General features: G+C 41.9%; 1 long non-coding RNA gene across 4 annotated transcripts in view; it reads left to right on the top strand.

The window, feature by feature from the left end:
- The window catches only part of LOC128832548 (uncharacterized), a 419194-nt gene that overhangs the window by 178127 nt on the left and 219542 nt on the right, over positions 1-21525 (top strand). For all 4 annotated transcript variants that reach the window (XR_008444003.1, XR_008444001.1, XR_008444000.1 and 1 more), the window contains one exon: positions 10125-10254. This is a non-coding gene — a long non-coding RNA (uncharacterized LOC128832548). The remainder of the gene's footprint in view (positions 1-10124; positions 10255-21525) is intronic.

Here is a 21525-nt window from a genome sequence, read left to right as displayed (position 1 = left end):
CCGGGGTCGGCTTATAAATGGGTCTACACCAAAATTTGATGATTTTAAACTCTATGGAATCATTGAATTGAATATCAAATACATTGTCGTTTTGTTTACCTGGAGTGTATGCAGGCACGGAGCCCCTCAGCTCCCTGTGGCCACGGTTTGCCGTTCCCAGCCAACGGGAGCTGCGGGAAGTGGTGTGCCACTTCCATGCCTGTGAGCGCTCCAGGTAAACAAAACGTCCAGGCCCGCTAGAGGCTTACCCTAACAGGCCAGGAGCCAAAGTTTGCCAACCCCTGAAATATAGGGTCAGCCTATGAAAGAGCCATACAGTTTTTGCTATTTTTACCTAACCATCTTGGGGGGTCGGCTTATAAACGAAGGGGCTAATGAATGAGTATATACGGCACTTTGCACTTATTTTTACTGAATATCATCTTGCTTACTTCAGAACAATTCTCCAATTTGTCAAGGTCATTTTGAATTCTAATCTTGTCCTCCAAAGTGCTGGCAATCCCTCCCAGCTGGCAAATTCTATAAGCATACTCTCCTCTCTATTATCTAAGTCATTAATGGAAAATATTAAATAGCACCAGAGCTAGGACAGACCTCTGCAGGACTCCATTAGGTAACATCCTCTCAGTTTTGACAGCGAACCATTGATAACTACTCTTTGCTTATGGTTTTTCAACAAGCTATGCACCCATTTTAGAGTAATTTCATCTAGACCACATTTCCCTGGTTTGTTTATGGGAATGTCATATGTGACTGTGCGAAAAGCTTACTAAAATCAAGATAAATCACATCAACTGCTTCCCCTTATCCACTAAGCCAGTAACTCTGTCAAAACAGGAAATTAGATTGGTTTGGCATGATTTGTTTTTGACAATTGTATGTTGGCTATTCCTTAAAACCCTATTATCCTCTAGAGCTTGAAAACTGATTATTTCGTTATTTGTTCCAGGATCTTTCCTGGTTAGGTTGACCGGTCTACAATTCACTGGGTCCTCTTTGTTTCCTTTTTTTAAAGAGGTACTATGTTTGACCTTTTCAAGTCCTCTGGGACCTCATGCATCCTCTGAGTTCTCAAAGATAATTGCAAATAGTTCTGAAGTTGCTTCAATTAGTGCCTTATGTAACATAGGGTGAATTTTGTCAGGCCCTGCTAATTCGAATACATCTAACTTGTCTAAATATCCTTTAACCTGTTCTTTTCCTATTCTGAGTTATATTCCTTCTCCCTTGTTGTTAATATAAATTGTATTAAACATCTGGTTACAATTAGTTCTGTGATGTCTACCTGAGTCTACAATCAGCCTAAAACAATAGTTGTCTGAGGGTATGTCTACACTGCAATTAAAAATCTGTGGCTGTTCCATGCCAGCTGACTGGGGCTTGGGCTAAAGGGGTGTTTAATTGCGGTGTAGACATTTAGTCTTGGGCTGCAGCTCGAGCCTGAACGTCTACACTGTAATTAAACAGCCCCTTAGCCTGAGCCCCGTGAGTCTGAGTCAGCTGGCACGGGCCATCTGTGGGTGTCCAATTGCAGTGCTGACATATCCTGAAGGGCATACTGCTCCATTCAGATAGTGGGATACTAACTTTAAGACCCACATCTCTGGATTGAACTGCCAACACTACCCTAGCAAAAGACTGTTTGTGGCAGGAGGAGAAGGGTTTAGCAGGCCAAGACCACTCACCTGAGCTTATAAGTACTGGAGGACCCCACTGCTGTCATTCTGGCTCTTGGGTTCAGTGGAGGTAATTTCTGTACTGTCCCTGCTACTTCTCCTGTTCATGCTGCTGCCCCAATTTCTCTGGGAAGGAAGGGGGTGCCCACTTTCCACAGCTGTTCCAGGTGGTTTTGGACCTTAACACGGGAACAGGATTGTGGGGCTGGGGCCATGTCAGGCTGTACCTAGTACCTAGATTTGCCTTAAATCAGCCATGAATGTTTTGCCTCCCACTTCGCTAAATTCCTCCTCTGAGGCCTGGTCTACACTATAGAGTTAGATTGACATAAGGCAACTTACATCGACTTAACTATGTCAGTGTACACACTACAACCTTGTTCCCACTGATGTGTGTCCTACTACACCAGCATAATAACTCCCCCTCTCCGAGAGGCACAAGGCTTATATAGGTGTAGTTGAGGCAACGCAGTGTCCGTGTTAACACTGCAGGTTACTTACATCGGCTGTTGGCTGTCATTCTTGTCAGTTTCTGTGGTCAAGGCTGAAACTGTAAAATTGACAAGAAAGTCACTCACAGCTCAGTCTGTTGCTCCTGGCTCCCCACTCCCTGCAGGGAGCATGGCTGCACCAAGGCTCCTGGCTCCCCGCCAGGAAACCAGCTACACTGAGGGTCCCTGCTCTCCTCCGGGAGCCCATCAGTCACCCAGGCTCTGGGCGCGAAGCTCCCTGCCAGGAGTGTGAGCGGCAGCCATGCTCGGAGCAGGGAGCTGAGAGCATGGGGAGCAGCCAGGCTCCTGGTGGGTAGCAGAGAGCTGAGAGCCCCTTCGGCTGCCGGGTTCCCAGAGGGGAGTCGAGAGCCTGGGCAACAGCTGGGCTCCTGGCGGGGAGCTATATGCAGAGCTGTCAGCCCCCCACAGTGCCCCTGTTAAGTCTGTGGAAGTGCTTCTGGTGAGGACGCGTGCCACCGGCAGAAGGAAGGTATTGTCGACATGCACCACCTCAGTAATTACTGCGGTGGCTGTAAGACAATCTAACATAGGTTGAGTTAAGTTTGTAATGTAGACTTGCCCTGAGTCCTCTCAATCAGTCCCTGTTCTATCCACATTTAAGAAGAGTGCACGTGACTAACAATACAGTGGTCCTCTGTTATGTTCATGGCATACCAACAGAGAAATTGGATAAAATTGTAATATACTCTTTCTGGAAGGTTACAGTGTAACACTACTTTTTCTTAAAATCCAGAATCTTAATGCATGAGAACCAAAAAGAGAGAGCAGGATGCTTTGTAAGACAGAGATACACAACTCACCCCATCTTGCTCTAAGCTGACTCTTTACAGACTCTCTGCTGCTAGACCAAGATCACATGCTTCCCTACAGAACCCCTTGTCTGCAAGCATGACCAGGAAAACTCCTGAAATTTAAAATGGTAGCTTACAATTTTAACATAGTTTTCAACACACCATATCCTTCAAAATACACCAAAGAGTGTAGCTGCTTTTTAATAGTGTTTAAGCAGACACAGAGGAAAAAGGTCATTTTTGTTTGAAGATTCTATTCTATTCTGGTTCTTAAACTGCCCTTGTTACCATAATATCTGAGCAGCTTTCAGAAGTGAATGGAGTGATATGACTAGCATTTGTCAGATGTGGTTTGTTTGTTCTTTCTCCCTCTTCCTTGGGGAAATAGTGCCAGTAATGTGGCACATGGTTTCACATTTGTGTATGCCATCCATCAGTCAGTATAGCTTGGATTTTTAAGTGGAAGTTGGATCAGATAAGCAGCCTGTTCACATCATGTCTTTTTTCTAGTGCTACAAAAAAATGAGATCCATTTTTTGTTTTTATTGTTTTTCTTTTGTTTAAAAACCACATTGGTAATCTGTGTTGTCCTTAGAAAAATGACCATGGTTTTTAATAAATAAAAATAAATATTGTGGACTGCTCTCTGGCATGTAATTAAATTTTTTTAAAAAAAAATCATTGTGTTCAGTTCTCTGAGGCTCGTGATGTCTATTTCATGTTTGGCTGTCTTTGCCATTTTACAGTATCCCCTGGTGGTGTTAGAGGACCAGATTGTCGCTCATGTCTTGTCGATTTTGCGGGGTTTCCCTTCAAGACTTCAGTGCTATAGAGCAACTGGCATTTAGTGACCTTCTGCATCAGTAGTTCCTTCTTCTGGGCATTAACATTGATTTTATGTGTCTTGGCATGTGAAGATCTAGAGCGTGCCCCCTGACCCACCACCAAAGAGCATATATTGGCTCCAGCTGCCAAGGAGGCAGAGGCAGCATAATGTCAAGCATTAGAAAGTGGCAACCATGGGAGATTCTGTAGGGGCAGTCTGGGTAAGGGTGTGAATGGGTCCACAATGTGATTTTTTGGGGGGGGGGGGAGGAAAAAGGGGGCATTCCATCTGCTCGGTGTATGAAATCTGTGTCCAATTATGCGCTCAACCAAACTCAGCCCAGATGCTGGTGTGTACATGTTAAATGCCGTTTTCATTGAACATCTTAAAGCCAACTCACTTCTCTTACTGCAAAGGAGTGCGCACGCGCATGTGCATGTGGAAAGAGACATACACATGTTAATTGTTTGGGAATAAAGAGCAATAAGGTGAAAAGAGGCTTTGCCATAGGTTTGAATTGATGGGAGTAGCTTTTTATGTGTAAATGAGAATGAAGTTATTTAAACTGTATCTTGTACTGAATTAGGGAACAAGATAGATTTGACTTGCTCTAAAGAAATGCATTGTGTGGTTTTATACAGGCTATCAGATTTGAGAGTTCAGCCCTGAATCTGAGTAGCTCAAGTTAAAATCCAGAAGTACATACTTGAGAAAATTAAAAGTAAGCATGTTATAAGTGCTTTTAAGAAAAACATTCTGTTTCCCTGAGCTGTTAATTTTCTGTTGGTGGTGGATGGAAACATGTCATAACTATATTCACCGACAAATAGTGAATCCAGACAAGTGGAGGGAAAAATGGAATTCAAATGATGGCAGTTCCATCTCTAGTGGGTTGTCTGCTTCTCTTTTGCCCACCAATCTTTGCCTTTATCTCTCCTATCAAATAATAGTATTCTTCTACAAAATAACTTCTATTGCATATTCTATCTGAGGATTTCCAACAACTTCAAACATATTAATTAATGAGTCTTTATACTCCTGTTGGGTAAATAAACGATTACTCCCAGATTATAGATGAGGAAACTAAAGGCCAGAGAGATTAATTTTCTGCCAGTCATAATGATAGTCTATTACAGTATTGGGAATAGATCCATATTCTGGGGTTCCCTGTCTTTTGACTTAATCCCAATATAATTATTTTCTCTATCTATCTATCTATCTATCTATCTATCTATCTATCTATCTATCTATCTATCTATCTATCTATCTATCTATCTATCTATCTATGTAATGAAGCAAGGCTCTTATAAAGCAAGGCTCACCCTTCTTTAGTTCAGTACCAAGGTTCTCTTTCACTACTGACCTCATCAGATGCTAGCCTCTTTTCCAGGCCACTTTCTCTTCTAGCACTGCCCCCCCCCCCCTCGGATATGTGCTCTTTGGTTCACCCACAGGTCTCCCCATTATCTATATCTGTTATCTCCTCACCTTCCTCTCTCTTTCCTTTCCTATTTATTCCTCATTCCAGTTTCCATCTTCCCATCTCCAATCCTGTGTTGCCAACTTCTTAGTTCTGATCCTGCCGGTTGTTTCCCTATTTTGCTCCCTGGTTTTGATCCCCAGATTCCTAAGCATTCCTTTCTATCATAGGGTATATCTTCACTGGAGCTGGAGGTGTAACGTTCAGCTCAATACCCACACTAGTTCTGATCGAGCTAAAATAGCTGTGGAACCACAGTAGCATGAGTGAGCTGCCTTGAGTATATACCTCAGGTTTCAGATGGGATCATGCTGGGAGAGGCTAGCCTATCCCGCCGCTCACACTGCTGTGGCTCCATTTCTGTTTTTAGGGTACTAGCTCATTGAGAGTTAGCATGGATATGTCTACCCAAGCTGGAAATTACACCTCCAGTTCCAGTGTAGACATACCCTGAGAGTGAGATACTGTACCTGTCACAATGCCCATGTGATGCTAAACCAACAAGAGGGATATGAACAGTGCACCCATCATGTCAGTATTTGAAGACTGGGCTAGAGGAAACTCACCTATGGTGTTTTTTGTTTTGTTTTGTTTTTTAAATGGTCCTAAGATCAACAGCTGCATCAAGCAGCTGATACTTCCTATATCTCCTTTTGGTATATACTGACGATAAACAAACGCATGTAATATAGGTAACTGTATTGAGCATCTCAAAAGGAGGCTTGGGCCTGGCTGACTTGTATTCTTGTGATTTTTTTTTTCTGTCTGCCTTGTTTTAAATAAAGTATTAAAGGCTGTTGAGTGGTTATGGCCTACTAGATGGTAAAGCTTGTGTGGAGAGAAGGAAATTCACCTTCCAAGTCAAGACTATACCTTGATTTTATTATTCCGTTAAACAGATGCCACAAGAAACTTGGGCACATTGGGTAGGTAAAAAGTTAAGTGAACAGAAGTTTACATCTCTCTCCCCTTTTTTACATTGTCACTGTCTTGGATCTTATATAAAGATGTCTGCACCGTGAATACATTCAACAGAGACTTTATAAATAATGAAATTTACTTTTCTTTTTCTCAATGATGATCTTAAATCTTAATGCCATCTAGTCTGCTTTGCCCAAAGGCTAGCTTAAATTACACCTCCCAAGACCAGGAAAACTTTCAGGGCCAAATTTTCAAATCACGGCCTCTAATTATGCAGTATATTTCACGTAAATAGTGGAATTTACCTGCATGAACCCTAAAATTTGAGTCCATAAATGAAAGCATGTAAAAAAAAATTGCATACACAGGTGATTCGCATGTTCAATTTTCATGCACACTAATGGAGGCCAGGATGATGCCCTTTAGCAAACATTGCTCTTAGAATATTTATAGACAAATCCTAAGATCTAAATTTCTGTTGATTTTGGTTGGAGCTGAGCATGCACAAGGAGCTCAAGATTTGGCCCTTAGCCCAGTCACAACTCCGGTGCCCCGCTCAATTTTTATTTTTAACTCTGCTCAGTGTGGCAGATGAAGAATATGTCCCAAGTGATTCTTCCAGCACCAGCTGAGAGACTCCTGGCTTATTTTTGTTCACATCAGCCACTGACACATTTTAAGGTGTGCTTCTCTGCATACAGTATTTGAAGAATCTATCTCAGATACAGGTGGCAGCTGGGCTTTGAAATTTTCTTGGCAGTCAGCTCAAAGTGTATGGGGAGTGGGCCTTTATGATAATATTCAGAGTGAACTCTCTTCAAGTGGTAAAATCTTCTAATAGTGATCCCTTCCATCTGAGGCTTACAGAACTACAGAACATGCCCTTGGTCCACAAGCAGAGCGCCGATCATTAAATTCAAGGATCCAAGGAATACTTTTATGATTAATAAGATTAATGTTGATTGCGTCTACGTACTAGCTAGCTGCAATCTTTGTTGTGACTGCCAAAGAAGTCCAATCCCTTATGACTCTCTCATAAACTTGTGTGTGGTATTTTTCTTCTTGCGGGTTTAGTTGTTACAAATAGAAGTGGGTTGTTTTGCATTTGAAGACAGGGCAGTCTGACTGGAACTTTAATGATCTTTTATTTATCCACTGCTGATTTAATGTGCAGAGCATTCCTTAGCAAGATCATTAAACACAGCATTTTATGTTCTGTCACATAAAATCAGATAAGTTTATGGTAGGAGGAAATCTTTATCTGTTAAGTGCTCTAACTGCATCAGGTGCAAACTGAACTAAAAGAAGTATGCAACGGCAAAGCATGCAGACTCCTACACAGTTATTGTGACCATGATTTCAGTATATCAGAAGAACATTACACTATATGCATCATTATATAAAAACTCATAGCAAGTTACCAAACCACCCCATTTACATAAACCTCAGGCTTCCAGACTGTCATGACAGTGACCTCATATGTAACCCTTCCACCACTGTATCTGTGCAGGATGGGATCTTTCTCATAAACCACAGTGGTAAAAATGTTGTGGCTACCACTTTTTGCGGGTGTTGCTTAGTTTGTGTAGTCAGATTCACTCTCTATAATTTGGCGACCTTTAGTCTATCCCTGATAGCATTAGTATCTAGATTGTTTGAGACCTCGTATATAATACAGTCTGTTTTCATGTGGGCCCTCTTATTTGCTTAGTTCATGTGTTTTTTTGTTTGTTTGTTTTAGTATAAAAGCTTGTAATTCAGTTTCTTTTAACTCCCAGCCTTTTAATTTTGGGCAGAGACCATGACAATGCTCTACAGGAGGCTAAATAGACCTCTTTGACCTTAACTAATCATGACATTTTAATCCTCATATATAAAATGATATTTATGTTTCTTGTCCTTAGATAGAACTAATGAAAGATTTCTCACAGTAGAAAACATTTTTGCCCTGGCATTTTTGGCATAAGTACCTTCTCTTTGACTTTACTATCATTAATGGGACTGGAATGTAATTCAAGGCTATGTTGCTGAGGTGTAATCTTTGGACACTTCATATCTGACAGGCTTTAGCGTCTGCAGTTTAGACTGTATTGTTCAAAGAGCTAAAAGAAATGTGCTTAACGCTCTGGTGATCTCACCAGAAGAATGTTTACTTAAGTTTATTTTCTTCCACTTCTTACTGCATGTGTTCTTTCAGGTGAAAGTGTGTGTGTGTGTGTGTGTGTGTGAATATCTGTCACATCAGGTTTTGGTGTACCCCCGCCAACTCTGCCTGTAACATACAATGATTTAGTCTCCTGTTCAATTTCAGTGGTTGGGTTAGTATGTGGGTAGCTGGATGGCGTTGGTGGCCTATGTATACAAGTCAGACTAGATAATCTGGCGACCACTTCTGGCCCTAAATTCTGATATTAATTTACTGATCTTACTTGTATCATAGGTACATTAGTGTTTATAAATGTACTATTTTATTTAAATAGTCTGGGCCAAATTCTGTCCTCAAATATATATATTTGCAATTCCCGCTTGCATCCATAAGAGTTGTGCATGAGTGTGCATCTCCAAGCAGAATTTGACTTTAAATTAAGAATGAGAAACTTAATGTTTAAAAAAAAAATGTAAAAAGGAAACAGCCAGCACAGTTCAGGAAATACGGATACACGTTAGTACATGTAAAAATTCATTCTGCTGGGGAAACATGGCATAGTTTTTGTTCTATTGATTTGTTACCAAATTTGATTGTTGGCAGGCATTTGAGATGGTAGTACTTGGTAATGGTGCAAACTCAACAACAATTACAAAAATCTTCAGGAAAGTGCCCTGTAAGTAAATAATGTTGGTTTTGCTACCGGTTTTCAAGTTAATAGTCACTAAAATGTAGTTGGAATTTCAGGTAGGGGAAGCACGAAGTTATTCAGAATTACATGATTTTTTTCAGGTCTAATACTGTCTGAACTGGTTGGGCTGGAAAATATTGTTATACATCATTGGGAAGTTGGAATTCCTAATGTATATTTAAAAAAAAAAGCCAGAGAACTTAAAATAATCACAGATCTGGTCTCTCAGCTCAGGAAACTATATGTAGGCTACTTACTAGACAGGCCAGGATGCTTTGTGGGTCAGTTCTCTGTTGTGCTAATGTGTTCTACATTTAATTTATTTTATTTTTATTAGTGTTTACTTCGGTATAAGTCTTGCTGAACACTCCAGACTGTTAATTCTGCTATTGTTGACACAATTTGGTTTGCAAGTTTTTGTCCCCTTCACAAATAGTGAAAGTGTGCCTTCTCTTGTGGAAGAAATGCATGGAAACTGGCTAATGTTATGAGACATGTTATTCTATCTGTCTTTCGGCACATCCAAAACGATTAAAGGATGGCCTCTTCTGTCTGTCTATAGCACATTGGTCCTGTTTTTATGGCGCTGGTGCAGTAAAATAAATAAATAAAAATTATTAAAAACAGACTACAAAAGGGTGCAGAAACCATGAAAAACACCCATTGTAAGGGTGTATTTGTGTTGCATAGATATATTTTGGCTTCCTTCTGCAGTGTGGAAGTAGGACATATATTTTATTTTTAACGCCCTGTCATGTTTCTGCTTTTGAAAGTTTTTGTAGGAAAGGGATCCTAACAAAGACTTTGCACTAGTTCTATTAATTGAGGCAATGTCCAGACTGCAATATGTAACAGGACATTCTATTTTAGCTGAATTTAACTTGAAATATGTAGGTTTTTTCTATAAATGTGTGGTTATCAGGGGCTGTTGAAACTTAATTACAGCAATGCATTTGACTTCAGTGTCTACTTGAGAAAATACTGGGGACTTGGCTAATTACTTTAAAATGTATTATTTTTTTAACTTTTCCATTGACATAAGGTTACTGAGAGCTTGTGTCCTGTTCTCTCTTCATTTCAGGTATGAGTCATGTCAGTACAGTGAAAGAGGAGGATTTATGTTTCTGAAGTGGAATTGTGTATGTGATCAAAGGATTTACATGCAGCTCTCTGTGCTGTAGTTCCTTCCTGCTCCAGGAGGGACACCTGGGGTGAGTAATGGGATAATTTATAATTAACTCAGACCTTTCTTTGGGAGGCCTGTCGTCAAAACAGGAAGATATAACTCTCATGGTTTCAAATGGGAATAGAAGAAACTTCAGATATTGCAGAAACACCCTTTAATTATAAGCACCAACCTTCAAAGTTTACTTTTCCTCTTTAGTAACAAGAGATTTTCTGTAAAGAGTGGCATGAGGTTTTGATAAATCCCATGCATTTGAGCTTTCCAACACTCTTCAATGCAGCACTTTTTGTAATTTGGGTAGCTTTTATTTGCTAAGCAATCAAAGAAGTTGAACTGACTCAGTCCTAAGAGAAAACTAATCATAGTAGAGCTCAGGGTGAAACCTAGGAGGTAGAGTTCAATCAAACTTTTGCATATGCTTATGAGTGTATCAGAAAGGTTAACATTGGTCAGGGATCTATCTGTATTGCAGCTGGGCTACATGTGTGTGTTTTCAACTAGCTGCTGCTGCTATTTCCAAAAACGATCACCTTAATCTGATTTGGTCTCTCTTCTTCCCTCCTTCCTCATAGACAAGGTTGTGGGTACTCCTCCAACAACCATATCAGCTGTACTGGCTTAAATTTAACACCGGTTATTCTCACCTCAAGCATGCACCTTGGTTAAATATATCATTAAAAATTAAACTAAACTGTTCAAAGAGGAGTAGATAAGGTGAGAGATGGAAAGATGCAGTAGTAGAGAATAGAGTGGGTGGGGAAAATTTCTATTGAACTGTGATTTGACAATAAGTGACAACCATTTTTGTAAAATATGTTTTCTGATGGGCTGTAATTGAGAGTTGCAATGAAGATGCTTCTAGAGCTGGTGGTGGAGGGAATATAGGAGGTAGAGGAGAAAAGATCCAGAGAGAAAGGTTTCTGCACAGGGAAAGAGAACAGAAGCATAGAAGTGCTTAGGGTGTAGTGGGAGAGGTTTTGCACTAGGGAAGCATGTTAGGTAAAGGGAAAGCAGGGCTCTGTACCAAAGAAGGTGTGAAGAGATAGGATTCAGTGTGTCTGATTTCTGCCCACCACTATATTGTGAATGGCAGAAACCATTGGATAGTGGAGAATACAATTTGATTAATATAGTTTGTCACGTGTGCATTTAGATACCTTTCTCCAACTAGACAGTGAGAAAATCAAAATATGTTTCTATTGTACCCACATGGACAAAATATATCTTAATTTAGGTGTAGTTAAGGCAATGGGAACTACAGTACTTTCTATATTTTGTGTACGTTTTCAAGAGAGGCACCATATAATACCACCCAGGTACCCAATCACAACTTATGAAGCTACATACCCAAGTTTGAGTGATTTGAGATATTATTTGAAAATGGAGATTTGTGTGAAGCCTTGTTTAATGTTTTGTACATTTGGTGACTTTCAAAAGACGTTACAAGAATACTTAAAAAAAAATTACTAACATACAGTAAATTCCTTTATTGTTCTGCTTGTTCATGTTTTTTTTTTTTTTTTTGAGGGGAGGGGATAAGATTTGGATGATTTAAATTTAGTTTTACAGGATACATACTTCAGTTTGTTTTTTTTTAAGTAAAGTTAGTGTATTTGCTCTTTCTCCTGTTGTAGTCAATGGGGAACTACCATTGAATTAAATGGGACCAAGACCGAGCCCATTGGTTTATGAAAGGATTTTTGTTACATTATTTTAACTGGTTAATGAGTGCAATTATATCAGATATGCTCATATTTGGAACTTTCTGGTGCACTGCTCATTTAATAATGACCACTTTGTGGGCATTCTGTATAGGCAGAATATCTATCGGTGAGGTATGGTATTAAGGGTATCATTAGCATGAGTTTGGGGTAGCCATGGTGGGTCATTCTTAATGAATGCCAGTAAAATCTTTACATTACACCACACCATCATGTGCCACACATTTAATTGTTCTAGGAATGTTTTAGTGAGTGCCTGAAATTTTTCAGTGGAACTACTACTAGTATCCCTCCATCTGTAAAGCCAGGTTCTTTAGGTGCTATGAATGCAAATTATACAAGGCTTAGAGGAGAACAAGAAGCAGTGGTCTCAAGTTGCAGTGGGGGAGGTCTAGGTTGGATATTAGGAAACACTATTTCACTAGGAGGGTGGTGAAGCACTGGAATGGTTTCCACCACTGGAGGTGGTGGAATCTTCATCCTTAGAGGTTTTTAAGGCTTGGCTTGACAAAGCCCTGGTTGGGATGATTTAGTTGGTGTTGCTCCTGCTTTGAGCAGGGGATTGGACTAGATGACCTCCTGAGGTCTCTTCCAACCCTAATATTCTATGATTCTATGAGAAAAAAACCCCTGCTATTTTTTAATAACAATTACCTAAATTTTTTCATCCACAAAAATGTAATTAAAGTCAATATTTTGGAGTCTTCCAGAGCTAGAAGCAAATGGCTCTTTGGGAAGCTGTGACTCTCCCTTCTACTTTGGATGTTTCTATTTCTAGTCCTTCTACTCCATAAGGATTGGATGCCCTTGTTGTTGGGCTTTAATTGCTAATCCCATAGTTCAGTCTTTAATTTTCTGGGGTTTAATCTCTTCATAAAAAAGGTAGGTAGGTAATTCTATTGAATCTGTAAAGATGCTAACCTAGCATCAGATGGAAGAGTATGATGAGTGATCAATGGTTCAAGCCCCTGGCTCTTATCTCTGGTCTTGTTTTTTTTTTTTTTTTTTTTTTTAAATCCTTCTCAAACTAAAGTGATTGAAAAGCTTTCCAGATCTGATCATTGAAAAGATTTCAAGTGAAACTTTTGGCTCTTATAGCAGCATGAGATCATATAATGTGATATGAGCTGAATTGGTACCAGAGTTTGAAATGAAAACGAAAACATGTTACTATTAGCGCCTCTCCGCTATTTTTCAGGACTGTGGGTAAAATACTGGCTTGCTGGTCAACTGCTGTACATTATGACTCCATAATTTAAAAGTGTAGAGTTTCTTTAGTATGTGTGAAGTGTGTGTATTTCTGTTTGCAATTAGTATGTTTAATTTACATCTACTCTGGTGACAAAATGTTTTAGGTTTGGAAACTATTTTAAAACTTAGGGCAACTAAAGAAAATCACCGCAAGAGAGGTTTTACGGAAGCTGTGTGTATTCCTAGAGTTTCTTACAAATGCAATACGGCACTGGGGACACAATCTTTTCTTTAAACTTTCTATTAGACTCAGGGTCTTGCTCCTTGTTACTACTCTAATTAACATTTATGCATGTGCATGAGTGTACACACGTGTGCGTATAATATGTACTAATGTATTAATTGTATACACACATACATGTGTACGTTTTATCTTTCTCATCAGAAATGTAAGTTACATAATGCCTAAATTACAGATAAGAAAATTACATTAAAGGAACTTTAATGTTGCAAAGTCAAGCACTCAAAAGTGCCAGAACTGAAATTGCCTAAGCAAACTTAATTCAGCCCCTTATATATATGCATTATGATAGTGTTTTAATCACATGATCACAAGCTCCTATTTCATTCAGAGCACAGACTGGATAAGACTTATTGGATGGGTAGTTATTTGATATTTTGTTTTGTCATTCAGTGTGTGGCCCTATGCCTTATTTGCTGCACACTCTTCAGACCCTGCATGGAATGCAGAACTATTATTATCCTCATGGAGTTTTTATGGTGCTGATCATGTAGTATGTGAATGTGTCACAGATAGGAATGAATTTGTCTTTACAATCCCCGCCCCCCCCTTCATTCCCATGAGTTAAGGTTGTTATCCTACTTTTACAGATGGGATCTGAGGCACAGTGAGAGTAATGTCAAAAGCATCTGCTGATCTTAGTGCCCAAACTGAGATGCTTTGGGTCTGATTTTTTTTTTAAGCGTACTTTGTAAAGTTTAGCACTTTATATATTCAGAGCAGACCTCCCATTGACTTCAGCTGACCATGAAACCACCCTTCCTTTTCCTGCAGTACATTGCCTCATTCAGTACACACCTTCTGACTTTGCAACAAATGAGGTAGGGTTCCTGCAGATAACTGCCTTATTCACCACACGTTTCTGATTTATTCTTTGGGCACTGTCCACCTGTGCAATGAATCAGGCGGGGGTCCTATGGAAAAATACTATGTTATCATGTTATTAAAAATGATATCATCATGCATACGTATAACGGGCTGGATTAAGTTTGCATAGGCAACCTTAATTCTGGCATTTCCTAACTTTTGAGTTGATTTGCAACTGTAATATTCTTTTTAATGTATTTTTTGTATGTAATTTCCTAGTTTTTTTAAAGTACAATGAAAAAATTCCCTCATATTGACCCCCAATCTAGGTCGTCATAAGGATTTGGACCTCTGCCACTTGAGGTAACAGAGTAACTGGTAGCAGTAGTAAACTGATATTATTCGAGTGGGATGAGACACACACTTTGCTAGTGCATGTCACAGATCTTTGCTGATAGCAAAGGAATATTGAGACTCAGAATCGTAGATTCAGCTCCAAGTTCTAGAGGGAAGTGTGCTCTCCATTTGATCCTGTCCATCCCACAAGTCTGATCCTTTCTAACCTTATCTTCTCCAGCCTGTGCCTGTCTTAGCCTCTCCCTGCTTCTCGCTGGCTCCTGGCTCCACATCACCACATGAACCACTTTGTACAAGGTGTGGACAGATCTAATATTGGCATAGCCATCAATCGCTATGGAGAGACTGACCACCGGAGCAACTAATGCATTTTCTGGCCTGTACTCAGACTGACAAGAAACCAGGATAACTGAGGCATTTAAGTGCTCTGAGAGTTGGACACAAACTTGTCAATAATCGATCAAGACTGAAAGATTAAATCGTGGATGATATTTGGCCACATTGTTATCAATTGATGTTTTTCTGAGGAATGGGCCTGCCACAGTTTTATTTATAGCAGCTGGGGATATTGTCCTCCCCAAGGGCAGGAAACTGACAGTTTCCACCAGCTGTGGGCCCAGTTCTTCCCTGTTGGCTTTCAGAAGTAGGTAGTACAGTGGGTAGCACAGGTTGTGTCATGAGTAGGGTTACCATATTTTGTGCCTCCAAATGGAGGACACTCCCCGGGGCCCCGCCCCCAACTCCGCCCCCTCCAAAAGTCTCCGCCCCCTCCGAAAGTCTCCGCCCCCTCCCCTGCTTCCCGCAAACATTTAATTCGCGGGAAGCCTGAAGCAGGTAAGGGGGGCGGGGGGAGAAGGCGCGGCCCAGGCTGGTCCCCCCGCGGCTCCAGCCTGGGTCGGCTCGGGCCCTGGGGTGCCGGCCCCGACCGACCACCCCCCGGCTCTCAGCCCCGCAGGCCCGGCGCACTCCCCGGCTCCCCGACCCCGGCGCACTCCCCGGCTCCACGACCCCGGCTCCCGGCCCGGCGCACTCCCCGGCTCCCCGACCCGGGCTCCCCGACCCCGGCGCACTCCCCGGCTCCCTGACCCCGGCGCACTCCCCGGCTCCCCGGCGCACTCCCCGACCCCGGCTCCCCAGCTCCCCGACCCCGGCTCCCCGACCCCGGCGCACTCCCCGGCTCTCCGACCCCAGCGCACTCCCCGGCCCCGGCTCCCCGACCCCGGCGCACTCCCCGGCTCCCCGACCCTGGCGCACTCCCTGGCTCCCCGACCCCAGCGCACTCCCCGACCCGGGCTCCCGGCCCGGCGCACTCCCCGGCTCCCCGACCCGGGCGCACTCCCCGGCTCCCCGGCGCACTCCCCGGCTCCCCAACCCCGGCGCACCCCCCGGCTCCCCGACCCGGGCTCCCGGCCTGGCGCACCCCCCGACCCCAGCCCGGCTCCCCGACCCGGCTCCGCGGGCCCGGACCGGCACCGCGCCCCCGGCTCCCGGCCCCGCGGGCCCGGCTCCCGGCCCAGACCCCGGCCCCGCGCCCAGCCCGGCCCGGCACCATGCCCCCGGCCCCGGACAAAGAGGCCCCGGCCGAGCCTCCCGATTTTCCCGGACATGCCCGGCTTTTGGGGATTTCCCCCCGGACGGGGATTTGAGCCCCCAAAAGCCAGACATGTCCGGGAAAATCCGGACATATGGTAACCCTAGTCATGAGGTATCTCTAGAACTTTAGTGAGCAACACTGGCCTAAACACAGGCCACGGAAGGTTTACTATTTGTATCCTCCAGAAATGGCTATGCCACCGTGGAAACATTCTGAAGTAACGGTTTAACTTTTATGAGCTAAGAACTTGAGGACACGACTTGAGGAGGATTGCTACACTGGAAGGAGTAGGGGAACTGAACCTTGTATGTGGTACCTCTTCTACCCCTTCCTCTGGTTTTTGTCTTACAGAATGTAAACTCTTCACTGGGACCATGCCTTCCCATATGTCTATGCAACATCTCAAGCACTACTTTAATATAAACAATAATAGATGAGGGCATAATATATCAAGCAATGTAATTGAATTCACTGTCTGTGACGTTAAAGACCTTGCAAGAACCAGCTCTCACAAAAACAACTGCTGAACGGTCAGTGCCATTCAGACAGAAATGAACCTTTTCAGAAAAATGCACTTTTGTAAAGCCTTTCAAATACGGCCCCATTTTGAAAACCCTTTAGATTTGTGAATTGAAAGAATTTAGTATTGATTTTTTGTTATGTATTGCTATAGATGGGCCACATCCTACAGCCTTTAATCATAAGATTGCAGCTGGACTTCTTGCATGAGTAAGGATTACTTGTGTGAGGGAAGATTAAGGGTCTGACTTCTGTTGTATCAAGCAACCCTTGTTTCTCCCTGAGTGGTACCAGCTTACCCTAAACTGCCTGCCAAATGAACAGAGATTGGGGCAAAGTGTGCATCTCAGTGGAAACTGTCAAGCTTTAGTATAAATGCAATGTAATCTTTAAAAGTCTACATTGGAATTAATTCACTTACAAACAAAACAAGAAAAATATCAATTAAAATTGTTTTTCCTATTTGTGTTTCTGGTTTCCCTGCCATAAACTGAATTTCATTCTGTAAAATAGCCACACAGTGTTTTCTTTTAATAGAATCTTATATACATTTACAAAATAGGCTGCCAGTTTTGTCTGAGCAATAAGGCACTCTGGAGTTTGAAGTCTTAACCAGAGGTATTCTGTGAGGCTGACCCAGTACAGTACCTGAGGCATGTGTTACTACTAACTATGCCATAATTACTGTACGCATGTAGCTACAGGTATATGCACATATGGCTTTCCTATTGTGAGCATTCAGATGATTTGCTAATGCAGGCCAATACTCACATCAACCTTTGTCTCTTTGATCTTAATAGATCACCACAAACCAGGTTATAAACTGGCATACAAGGTTCAACAGTAGGGCTCTGTAAACACTTTGCTTAGAATCCATCCCCTCCTTGAAATTAGGGTGGATTCAGAGCCTCTTTTATCAGTGAACATCAGCTCCACCATTTGCAAAGTTGTGATGGTGTTATGTTTAGTTGCAAAGTTGTGATGCCCGCTCCCTGCCTGTCTTTGGGGACAGAGGTGCGTGTGGCCTATACTCTTCTCACTCAGTCCTAAAACCAGGAGCCTCCTGCTGTGGTCTTTTCTGGGATGCTGGGTTACTTATTACATCTTCACTCCCCAACCTGTTTGTTGTACATATCTAAGAATGGTGGTGAAGGAGACAGAGGACTACTTGCTATTGGTCACTACCTCCCTGACTGTAAAAGGGAGTGATCTTTCCTCATAAACAGAAAAACAGACGTGAAGAAAGAGCCAGAGTGGTGCTCTAGTGAGCTCAGGGATAGATACCCATAATTCCTTGAAACTAGAATGTAAAGAAAAGAAGCCCTTTGCCTTAATCATTCCATAGCAGCCATGTCAAGGATTACAGGGTATCTGTGGTGCTGAGCCCAGTCTGGAAGGTGGCTGACAACTACAGTGCTTCCCTGCTATATAGTGGGAAGCAAGTGGGCAAGGTCTACTGACTCCAAAGACCCTTGAAAGGTTTGGGAGAGACAGCGTTCCATACCAGGCAACTCTCCTGCTGGGAATAGCAGCCATCTTGGGTACTTTGAGGACCCAAGGTACAGCAGGGAGGACCACGTGTCCACACGATGGAACAGGTAGTCAGGCTCCCCTCCCCAAGACACACACAGGACATCAAAAGTAAAGCCTGACATAGCCAACGTCTTCAGGGCTAGGAGGGGTGATGGAATGTGGTTCTTGGATGTTACACTAGAAGTTTCCTTCCCACGACAACTCCTGTATTGAGTTTGTGTGAAATGGCCCCTGCATGCACATTTCTTACAGTCCTGTTCAATAATAGCATCTGACTGGTGGTGGAAAAGCCCACTTGCTGAAGATATGGGTGCATTAAAACACCCCAAAACTAAAATTTACTTCTTAAAAAAGCCTTTAAATTAAATTAAGTGTCTGTAATTTTATTATACTGTTTTAGTGGCCTGATTGTGACCGGTTAGGCTCTTAATAAACCTCATGATAAAAAGAATAGAAACATTAGTCAGTTTGCACCCCTTTATATTGCTGTTCGTGTTCCAATTATTTTGCTGTGATTCTTCTTTTTAAAGTAGCCAGAAAGAGTACAACAAAGTATGGTGAGCCCTAATTTAGAAGCAAGAGCCGGTTCATCCTGATAAAAGGGTCAGCCAAGCCTCACTAGCTCTTTATTAGAATCCGGTACCCACTGTGTTTTATCTTCTATGAATATTACTCTTCTATTATGCTCACTATCATCTCTATGCAGATGATAGTTTAATACTTGCAAATGAGCAAAATATAATGAGCGGTGAGCTATAAAAACATTGAAAACTTACTAAGATGAGGAGACAAGGGCAGTGCTGGCAAACTAATGTTAATTGTTTTTCTTAGAATAAGCGTAAATGTGTTGGATGTAAAAAGCATATTTTAGGATCTACTTTTCCATTGCTACATGAATGCAACCCCTGTTCCTGCTGGGACTCCGCTTTACATACTTCAGGTAGAGCAGAGACACCCGTTTCCCACCCATTCTTGCCTATGGTGTAATCCAGTCACTTAAGGTTTGCAATTAGCATTGGCTCATTATTACTGTTGTAACTGTTGGGCATGTTAAAACATCCCAGTGATTACGCAGGGGCAGGGAGTGCGGTAGAAGTCATAAGCAAGGCATGTGGCACGAGTCCCATGTAGTTTTGCTCTAGAAGCCCAAACCTGGTCTTTCATCATTTTTGTTATGAGGTCGATCCTGTACTTATGACACTTTTTATAGTAAAAATTACTTTTTCATTAAATTGCACAAAAATATATGTAATACTATATACTCTATAGCAGAGTGACTAAAGCCTTTCTTGGAATAAGAGAGATCTGTCAGGTCCTGCTTTTTGCTACAGCTGCAGAATTTTTACTTGTGGAAAGAAAGAGAAAGAAAGACACACTTGGGAGGGCCTAGCATCAGCAGATAAAAGAAGCACCACCAGTAATTGAGGTCTGACTTTTTTCCTTCTTGTTCCTTTCCCCCAAAATGACCATTTTGAACTGGTTGAGCTATTAGGGTGGAAAACCTCAAAACTATTTTTTTAATAAAACTGTTTGTTTTTCAGAAATAGAGAAGTAGAAACTTGGAAAACGAATAGTTTTCTGAATGGGTCACCCTTTTTTCTCAGGAGTCACTGTTCAGTTGTTTGGATGTTTTAAAAATGCTGGCCAAATTTTAAGCCAGTTTCATGTTATGATACACTACTGCGGGGGCCGGCAACCTTTCAGAAGCGGTGTGCCGAGTCTTCATTTATTCACCCGGGCAGTGTGAGTGCCACTGAAAATCCGCTTGCATGCTGCCTTCGGCACGCATGCCATAGGTTGCCTACCCTTGTACTAGTACTGTCTGTCTCTATAAGCTGGGTGGCTGAAAACAGTTTCCTGCCTTTCAGTTGTCCATTTGATATCCTGCCCTATCCTGTTGATATGCAGGGGAATATTAATTTTAATATAATCTTTGGGATCGTTAGGAATTTATAATACAGGAGCAGTCATGAGAGTGCACTTTGGCATATAATTTTTTTTCTTCATGTAATGGCATAATTTGTTTGAAAAGGCTTTGTTGTTAAGATGCATTGTCCAGATATGCTCTTTCCACTGGGTATCTCTCAGTACTCCACACTGGGAAAAAACGGCAGTAAGTTCACGGGGTCATGCTTGTATTAAGTCTCATGCTTCCTGTCACACTGTATTTGACCTGGATTGAGCAGCTGATATGACATCATTGTGGGTGTTGCCAGCACATTCTTCTTTTTATATTAAATCTGCAAAAATATTTTCTTTTTGAAGATCCCCTTCCAACTTCCTCCCCCCCCCCCAAAAAAAAAAAAAAAAAGATCTCGTCTGGCTTTGTATACCCCATAGGTATGTCTGGTGGTTTTGGATGAGTGAGATATTGTCCTGCTGTTTACCTCTCTCAAAGGAAGTGTCTGTTGACATAGTCTGCATTTCAAGCATCTTTATTATACAACACTCTGGGAAGCCTTCAGGGCAAGCCAAGTAGGCCCTAAAAAGCAGCTTCTTAGTCACAAAGGGAGACAGAGCTAACCAGACACCAGCAGTTCATATTTCTTTCTTTATAGAGATCTGTGTAATGATAATGTCAGACCTCACAGAAGACTAAGGCTGCTTATTTAGAACTGTATGTGAGGTGAGGCAGGAAGGCCTCCCAGCTGCTGTTTTTACCTGCCACAGTAGGTTAGTGGCAATAGCCTTTTTAAGAGTGAGCAGTGGAGCAGAACAGCACTGCTTTAATCCTTAAGGGACTGACTCTGCCACCCTTACTCATGCCCAACAGTGCCTTACTCCACTACCTACAGAGTATCCATTGTGAGTAGGGTTGGCAGAACCAGACCCTCAGTAAGTTGCTCTGTCTGTCTTTTTCTGGCCTTGGCTATGCTACAGATTTTCTGAAATTGCTCTACCACCAGTGCCAGGAACAGTGGGAGCACTAGACTGATGGTAAGAGAATTAAAAATAACCCTTAGGGTAGATATAGTCTCTCTCTGTACCTCCACACTCTTAATTAAGGACTTCCATGGAATGATCACTATTAATTTTCATCATGGCTTAACTTTTTATTTACACATTTTTTATTTAATTATATGAAAGTATGTGCAAAGAAAGCCATATGGCCAAAACTTTTATAAAATATACTTCTATTTGGATAACTGGTCCTCATGGTACTTTTGAGATCTGGTGGCACTATGGATCGGGCATAGACCGGTCAGCCTAACTTCAATACCTGCAAAGATACTGGAAAAATTATTACACGGTCAATTTGTAAGCACTTGAAGG

The sequence above is a fragment of the Malaclemys terrapin genome, chromosome 2 (genome assembly GCF_027887155.1).
Source record: "Malaclemys terrapin pileata isolate rMalTer1 chromosome 2, rMalTer1.hap1, whole genome shotgun sequence".
NCBI classification, from domain to species: Eukaryota; Metazoa; Chordata; order Testudines; family Emydidae; genus Malaclemys; species Malaclemys terrapin.
Note: the sequence above shows the minus strand (reverse complement) of the source record. Positions and strands in the feature narration are given on the sequence as shown.